The sequence below is a fragment of the Lissotriton vulgaris genome, chromosome 2_1 (genome assembly GCF_964263255.1).
Source record: "Lissotriton vulgaris chromosome 2_1, aLisVul1.2, whole genome shotgun sequence".
Lineage (NCBI taxonomy): Eukaryota > Metazoa > Chordata > Amphibia > Caudata > Salamandridae > Lissotriton > Lissotriton vulgaris.
Genome location: NC_141687.1, coordinates 378,592,132 through 378,601,746, shown reverse-complemented (window position 1 = coordinate 378,601,746; position 9,615 = coordinate 378,592,132).

The following is a 9,615-nucleotide window of genomic DNA, read 5'->3' as shown; positions in this document are numbered from 1 at the left end:
GGAAGCTTTCCGAATGTCCCCAAGATGTCGTTAGCAAACCAGACAGCTGAGCTCTCTGGTAGGCTTTGACCTAAAAAAGATCATCGGGGAGGTTGAGCGCATAGGCCGAACTTCGCCACCGACAGTATTTCAATGGAGGGCTGTATCTCTGCATTTGACAGAATTTGGCAGCTGTCTTGCCCTATTCAGTTTCTGTTTGTAAACTGTGACAGCAAACACATTCTCAGCACGTGTGCAGATAATATTAGATGTTACTTTTGAAGGTAGATGCTCCTAAGTTGCAGGCCCCCCTCACCAGCACGCCTGTCACTACTCTCCCCACTCCCTCACAAAAGTGACTCCCATTGTGGCCACATGAATGCTTTGTGGCAAAACAGCTCCTGACATGGCAGATACCTTTACGTTTGGCAGGCTTAACCACGGATGGATGAGAGCAAATCTATATAGATTTGCTCTCATCCATCCGTGGTTCGTCAGTTAGAGACCGGGGGGAAAAATATCTTGCCACACAGATATTTAAACATGAGATCCTAAAAGGTAGACTTTTCTTTAAATATGTCAATAACCTTACCCATGTGGCCACATTGAGTAGCACAAAGGAAGTAGATGGTTGTGTCAACCATGTGTGATGCACAGCCTCATCAGCTTATGAAGTTCTGTAGCTGAGCAGCATGCAACTTGTGATGTCTATAGGAAGTTAATCTGTGTTAGGATGCAAGCATTGTGTTCTGCCACTGCAAATCCAACAATAATTTGTTAGATTCCATCATCCTTCCGAAAAAGGTCATGTACTGCTTTTTCTGTCGCTCCAGTCATTAGAGTGAAAATATATATAAAGCAATGCCAACTTAATGCATGGTAAAGAACAAATAAACGTGTCCTACAAAATAATTCCCCAAAACAGGGTGGGTATACTGTACTACTTTATCAATATGGGTGGGATAGTCTCCAACTCCCTCCTATATAGAATTGAAACCTTTCTTCACTGTAACTAGGAAATGTTATATTCTTTGCGAGGACTGGAGCCTCCGATTATGCCCTTTTAAAGCTTACTTACCTTTAATGTCAGAAAATCTGAGACTTGTTGAAAGTACCAGTCTGCCACCTTTAAAATATTCTCTAGTCTTGCTCCCAAGGAGAACATTATAGAAGCCGTTGCACCTCTGGCTCAGTGCACTAAAAAACTAGAGTAATCAATTGGTGCCTCCTGCATAGCCCATCGGACCAAGGTAGAAAAGGAAACGGCACTGGATAGGTTCTTGAAATATATCAACCACTGATTGACACCTCCAAATCTCAAAGCCTGTCATACATTTTCTTATCCCTGCAGGCATCTAACCACATACAATTTAGGGCTGCCTGGGAATGCTGGGTAGGAAACAATCAAAGTGTGGATTTCATCCACCTGGCAATTGTTTACATTACCTCACCTGGAGTAAAGGACATTCCATCAAATCCAGCCCTCGGACTTTGGAAACTCTTATATGAAGCAAGACATAGTAATGCATCAGATGTGACAAAGAATTGTTTGCTTGACCGGCCATCATTATCTGGCCAGTTAAATAAAAGATGTGGAGCCCAGTTGACACCCCAACATTTTGAATAGAGGTATATCAAGGTATTGCGAAGTCTGATTTCTTTCATCAGCTTGCGAAACAAAGGGTGACTTCTCCTTTTTTTGTCTGCTGAAATTACACGTTCTGCCAAAATAGCAGATCCGAATGATGGAAACATTGTCGGCACCCGTGGGATCAAAGGCTCTCTCCAGACACAGACCAGACCAGATCTTCCAGACTGATCAGTAACTTTTTTTAGTACTAGCCGTCCAAGAGTGCTGAAAAGTGAAGGCAGTCCTATGAAAATTTCTAGGCAAAGTCCATCTGTCCGAAGGAATAGACAATGCCATGAGCAACAGACCGTTGCTACGAATCATGGGATACAACTCTCCTTGGTCCCAGAAGTTGTTTCTGGAAGTAGGTTAGAAAGATCAGGCAATCTCAGGACATCTCCAGAAGGACTGGGAAACATACATGGGTCCTCCAGTCTGGAGTCGCTACAATAAACTCCACTTGCTGACTCCTGGTTTGCAATTCAACTCACTTGATTATCAGAAATGTGAGGAGATGCATAGTTTAGTCGTTTAATCCAAACCTGATGGAAGACAACAATTTGAGTCACCTCCGGGTCCTGTCTCTAACTGAAAATAACAAGATCTGGGCATTCAGCTTGGAAGCAAACAAGTTCCTCTGTGGGAGGCCCCATCAGAGCATGAACTCCCTAAAGATCAGAGAGTGCATATGCCAATCGCTAGAGCACTTGATGAACCAACCACTAAGTTGTCTTGATCCAGGCGCTAGACTGCCTTGACTGAGATTCTCTTCTCCAGGCAAAAATGCCAAAAGAAGAGAATCCACAAGTCTCCTGTACCTGGTTCCTCCCAGTTGATCAAAATATCGTACTGCTGAAATGTTGTAAATTTGCAGTAGCACACAGCATCCTACTCTGTCGCTCGAGAAACTGTAGACTAGCTACCCTGGTAGCAATTCTAGATAGTCAGTATCCAGGCATAATTCGAGAAACTGTAGACTAGCTACCCTGATAGCAATTCTAGACAGTCAGTATCCAGGCATAATTCGTACTATGACCATCGATCCCCAGTAAAACTTTCCCTCAATGCAACCCCAGCCCCAGTGGCTGAAGACTGATTCTGTAATATTTAGAGTTCGCTTAGCCATTCCATGATTCCATGTGGTCAGGTGACAAGGATATTTCCATTGTGGCCTTCTCTGACAGAGGAATCTCCATAAGTTATGATAGACCTTACGGAAGATGTTTGATCTTCAACGGCTGTAGAGCCCTACATTGAAGAGGAAAATGGCCGCAACAAAAGAAACAAAGAGACCTGCTGCTCTGTCCTGAGACCTCTGAGAGTTTGTGAACGCTATCAAGACCTGTCCAAGCTCCTTCTTTATGGTTATCATAAGGTCACTTAATAGTTGCAGCATACTCTGCATCTGTAGTGAGCTCCAGGAACTCCATTCCATTCTTGGGGATTAGATCCAACTTCTCCTTATTTTAAATCTCAGATTTTTCAGCAGCTGAATGGCAGACTGAGTCTGGGACAAAAGAGTGTTTCTGACCTGGGCATAAAGATAATGTCTTCTAGTTATATAATTAATCTGATTCCACAGGTCTGTAACTAGGTGACCGCTGGTTTTAGTAGTTTGGAATAACACCATAGGGAGGAAGATAATCTGAATGGTACCATCCTGAACACCATTATCTGTTCCCTCTACAGGGACTCAAGAAAACAATGGTGGAGACCAAAAATGTGCAGCCATCCCTTAGGTCTAGCCGCACCAACCAATTGTTTTGTCTTAAGAGGTCCAGGTCCCTCAGAAGATGGATCACCTCCATCTTGAAATGTCTGACCAGCAAGCTATTGAATTCCCTCAAATTCATGACTGTTTTAACCTTCTATCCTTTTTTCCTTTACCAGGAAGAGGTTACTTAGAAAGCGCCATAAGAGTAAGAAACACCCCTGGATTGCCCCTTTGGCCTCTAAACTTGGAACCTCCTGGACTATGAAAGTCTCCAAGTTCCTCCAAAAAACAATGGAGCATAGTCTTACCATCTGTACCGGGGTACCCAAACATTCCTCTATGAATCCCTAAACAGTCTGGAAAAACCAGGCATCCAAAGAGATCTCTCACAGCTTGACCGTACAGTACACTGTTTTGTCCTCAGCCTTTACAGCAAATAAGATAGGTATCTCACCTGCAATATTTGAGTTGCCTCTGCCACCTCCTATGTGCAACCTATCCCTTTTGGCTCTGGATCTGGATGGGAAGAAGGGGGTTTGTTGGTCCTGCCAACATTCTTTTATAAACTTTAGTGCCCAGGAGAACTTTGCAGTTGGTCTTAGTTGACGAACATCCCCTGCCTTGCCCAGGCCCACCCAGAAATATTCAGGCCAGAAACCTTCAGGGAAGACTGTGTTTTGTTGAGCACTGTGAGCATCTGAACAAATCTGGCCAAGTTGTGAACAAAAAGGCACTGCGGAACATATTGCCCATGTGTCTGAAAAGACCAGTTCTCCCAGCATAGGGTTGAGCCTCAATAGAATTGAATGTCTGCACTCTGTTTATACAGTACTCAGTTTGCATTGCAGAGCAGGCTAATCCCTTGCTGGTCCCAAGCAGAGAGTATCTAAGGGTCCATATGCTTCCCTGATTCCATTGTCACCTCAGCTATCTCCGTAATCATTGCCAGGGCTCCTAAATATCTAACAATTTGCCTTGTCATGCGTCTAAACCATTCTTGGGGGCCTTTTTTAGAGTTTGGCAGATAGGTTACTACATCATAAATGTGACAGATCTCATGTCCACCCTATTATTACTAAAAACCCATTGGATGTATTGCACTTATAATAAACTTTACGGGATAGCCTTTATGTTTGTAATGGGATAACCTGTTTGCCAATGTCTCAATTATGCCATAAGTCTGGAGTTGTTGCAATCTTTCCCTCTTTTAAGACTTTTGAGCATTCCATCCACAGGCGGTCAAGAATATGTCACGTTACATCGTATGCCGTTACAACGCCAACCTTTACATCGACTTTCAGTCGGAGGCGTGCTGGAAGTTGGAATAGATACATTTTCTATTCCAACTCCAGTGTGTGCATCAGTAGGGAAGGTGTTGGGTTAAATTCACCATCTTCTACCCACTGCTGCACAACTTTTTTGTTGCAACGCCATGTGATGTAATGGCATGCGTTGTAACGGGTGCGTAGTAAAGGCTGTTTCCCGGCAGTACTTCCATATCCAGAAGTTGTCTAGGAAACTTCAAGGACTTCAAAAGGAATTCTCTAGAAACTTCCCCCACTTCAGAGTCGGTACCAAGTATAAATATTGGACCTTCGGATCCATCTCTTCAGTACACCTCTGGACCTAAGGATACTAAAGAAGGACTGCTGTGTCTCTTTGCTGCAAGGACTGCCGCTCTTCTGCCCTGCTACTCTGCTGCTCTGTTGCCTTGCTTGCGGAGAAAGAAAACTGGACCTGCAACCTTCCTCCTAGGCTGAAGTGATTCCTAGGGTCAGCCAGCTGACCTCCTTTTTTGAGCTACAGGGACATAACAAGACCCAGAGACTCCCTGCAACTGCTCAGCTGACCTGCTGGCTAGACCTGCAACTGGTCCTGCAACTCAACCTGGCTGAGCCCTGCTGGCCTCTGCTAGAGTGAGTTCCTGGTCCCCAAGAAGTGCAGTGTGGAATCAGCTGAGCTCTCTGCTCAAGAAAAGGAGAAATCCTTAAGTTTTGTGCTTTCTTTATGGATTCCAATAGGCTCATTTGCGGCAAGATCTTGCAGCCCGCACCACTTGCCAATAGGAAGTTCCAGTGAACCAAACTCTTCGTGTTACAGCGACCACAAGCGATGCCCAGCAACGTGAGATCTGCACTTTGAGGTACAGCATCGACAGCTCGCGGTGACTGCCAATGCGTAGCTCCAGTAATGACCATGCGCAATGCCCAACAGAATGTTTATGCTACCGTGCCCGGCATGCTTTTTGCGATAGTTCAACAACCATCCGCGCTGCTCTCCCTGTTCTGTGCGGCCCCTTCCCCCCCATATGAAACTCTTTGTGTTGGATTTTGAATGTAACTCTTTTAGTGGGACTAACCTGGTTCCTGTATCGAGCCCATGCTCCATCGTGGTCAGTCTGAACTTGTTACTTTCACCCAGTCTCACATGACCAGATAGCCACGCATGGTGCTTTGCGCTTTTAGGTGCTTTACTTACCCGAATCTTCCAAATTGCATATCTCCGATTCTACGGATTAGATTTGTATTGTTTTGGTGGCAAATATTTTATTACGTTACTCTATGTTTCAAAATAGGTGTTGGATTTTTCTTGTGTTGTGTTTTCACTTTATTACTGCTTGAAGTGTTGCATAAATGCTTTACACAATGCCTCTAAGTTAAGCCTGACTGCTTTTGTGCCAAGCTACCAGAGGGTTGTGTTTCACCCTGATAGTGCTTGTGGTTGCTGCTTGAGCAGTGCATCACCCCCCTCAACTAGTAACCCAATTTCCAACACTAGAACCTGCAGAATGTTTTCAAGAGAAAAATCACTCTCCCACATCCCCCTTTGAAAAATGCATGCATGCAGCACCTGAAAGACAATAGCCGGCGTGAACAGGGAAGGGTATGTGGTGAAGAGAAATGGAATAATGACTGCTCAGGCACACTGGGGCTCTGCGCCAGGCAGTCCTCTGCAGAGTCAAACACTGCACTGCAACACATGGTGGACATTTCCTCTCAGGCACATGGGAGGCCTGCTGCAAAGGAGTGTCACGGCTGGGATCATGAGCAGCTTTCAGCAGCGGCCCAAGCAGGTAAGAGCGTTGGGGCCAGGTGAGGGACGATTTCGACAGACGATGACAAGGGACCTTCACGGACCGTGGGTGGAAGCTTTGTGGCCTCTGATTGGCTCCAACGCTGACCCTAGGTGAACCTTTTAACTGTCAGAATGGAATGATGAGTCATGGGTGGTCGGTGGAAAAATAGAATCATTGAATACATCTGATCACATCAATAATATTGATACAAATTAAGGAAATAAGGAGATCATTTATCTGGATTCCCACCAGCAGTAAAGGAAGAGGAAAAGGGACGAGAAGGCGCACATTATTTTTGGCAGACATGCTTGTTAGTGGTTTTTGTTGGCCATGGGCTCTGTAGTTTTAGACACACTTCTTGTGGGTATTGCAGTTTCTGTAACTGCTTACTGTGGGTTTTAGTAATGAAAGACTGAGCATAATCAGTGCTTCCAGTCGTGACATAGAATTGAGCTCTGACGGAATGAGTGAATGAATGAAAAGGCTGGAGCGTGAGAGCTATAGGACAAATATCTGGACAGTGGAGGCAGCTGAGGACTCTTGGAGGAGAAAAACAGATATTCAGATGTGGTAGATGAAAAGATTAAATCAGTCAGTCTTGTGTTAAAGGTTTACTTGTAGCAGAAAGAGATACCTCTAGCCTCCTGTAGCAACTGCCAGGGCACAGAACATTTGTCCTCGATGCAGAATACAAAGCATAGCAACACCATGGCATCATTAGAGAACTCCAATCATACCTCTTCCTAGAGAAAGTATGTTAATGACGGTACAAACCAAGCAAATTAACACAACACAATACTACAAGCATTTGCAATGCAATCGGTCTCGCCTTTAGGACCTTATATGTATTTAGCTATGCAGCACATTTGCCGGGTGCTGAAACATCTACTATTCTTTAACATGGAGGGAAAATAAGCAGCAAACTGCGTGACACGCCAGGTATGGGAACACATGGAAAGAAATATTGCCTTTCAGCAGGCAAGAAGGATGTGCACAGCCTCAGCCGGTAGCGGAAGGAACCGGGGATAAGAGAAGGCCAAGGGAGGATGTTTGCATACGGCCTGTGCTTGTATCTCCTGTGAACTGGCGGTGCTTTGACTGTGTATACAGAGTTCGAAAGTGTACCACCGAATTCTGTACCCCTGTGTACAGGGGGAGTCTCAGAGTGCACGCGGTCTGAGAGTCCGTATCTATGTGCACTGTAAGAGTCGCTTTATACAAGTTTGATTTTAGTACCTCTGTGCACAGTGAGTGAATGCACCCTGTATGTGCCTACATTTATTTCTATGTACACCAAGGGTCCCGGTTGCGTGTGTGTCTTGAGGAAAATTAAATTTTGGCCATGTTGTGTTCCCTAGCGCGTACCCCAACGACTCCATGTACCAGCTTAAAGTGCATGTAACTTCCCTCCTGTGCCAGCTATGAAGACGCAAATACATTTGCGTCCACCGTCAACTTGTCCTCTTTCAGAAGCACCATGAATGGATTATATAGTCCGTTCCTAAGTATGCTATGCCACCGTCTTTTTATAGTACACTTTTCGTATTTTTCCTGCTCTAGCAAGAGTAGGCCCTGAATTCCTGCCATCTGAACCTCTTTTGTGGCTCCTGACTCTGCCCAGGCTACCTCTGTACTCGTGAACTCTGTCCTACTTTCAGCGCGGCCCCTCGCGCTCAGCTCAAGCCTGCTTTCTGCCAAGACTGACTATAACCTTCGAGTTATCTGTTCTGCTCCCCGAGAATACATTCCTGCCTACTAGATCCTGTAAACATCCTCTCCAGCTGCAGAGCCAAAGGGCCGACCTGTCTTAATGCAAGTAATTCATAGCCTCCGTTGCCATGCTTCCAAGGAAGGCCCCGAGCCCCCACGCTCTACATGTAGACACTTAGGCGCTTATACACGCATCCACAGTCAGCATAGAATAGCTTCTGCCCTAGAGACCTTTCCGCCCAGATAGTATAGTTCCTAAACATCAGATATCAGATATGATAGAAGTACAAGTTGATCTGACATGCCAGACTTCTGTCTCTTTCCGTCAGTGTAAATGTCAAGTCCCCTGCACCCCGTCAATCACACGTCATGCAGCTGCGCGCGCATCCAAGCTTCCGACTTTCTGCTGACATTGCAACATTCTGTTAGCATTACCCCTTGGTGCCACCCACTTGCGTCACCTATCAGTGACGTTTCTAGCACACACCTCTAGTTCACGCCTAGTTTACGCCTCTTGATGATGTATTGGTACCACGTGTATACTGTTATCTTGTCTTCTCTCAGCTGTTACGCCTCTTACATTGAACCTTATGATGTAAATCAAGTATATAAGCTATGTATTGTCAATAAACGAGAGCGTGCTCATCTATCCCTTCTGACACCCCTGTGGTGGTCAGAACATGATATCCTGATTCCTTTTTGAGGAATAAAACCCTTAGAAACTCTAACACCACGGACTCTGTTTTCTTTCATTTCCGATTGAGTTATTATTGATTAAGTACTTACCTGCATAGAAATTAAGAGAGTAAATTAATTATTTACGTCATTTTGGCGCCCGAACAGGGACCCCTCCCCCACCTCACACGCCGGTTGGTGCGTTGCATACTATGTCCCCTGCCATCAGTTAGACGGACTACACGTGTACTGGCAGGATTTCCTGCATCCCCCTCTGACCCACGGAGGTGACGAAGACTGCGATCAGTGCCCAGACGAGGCGGTGAGGAGTGCGGAGGATCCCGACCAGAGCCCAGCCGAAAGAAGCAAGGTCCGAGGTGTGAAGAGGCCCACCAGTTTTCCGAAGTTTTCCGAAGTTTTCCGAAGTTTTCCGAAGTTCCGAGTCGAGTCCAGTCGAGTTTTCCGAGGCCTTCTGTTTCCGTGCTTCCCGGTGAGTACCATTGCTGGGTCGTATCTAGACGGGTTTGGGTACGCAAGTCCGGTCTGCACTGTTTTTAGGCAGTGTATCTGTACTGTTTAGCAGTATATCAAGTATTCCGAATTTCTGCACTGTTACACCAGTGTATCCGTACTGTTGAGCAGTACATCTAGTATAAAAGGGGTAGTTATCTATGTCTTCAATGTTTTTTTTATGTGATTAATGTTGTGGTATGAATGTGACTGTTTAAACGTGTATTATTGTGTTTCTTGTATCAACTAGCTGTAAACTCGTATTAGGGAATAAAGATCTAGTGTTCAGTAATAAGTAAGCAAGATGCCGTTCTTTAACAA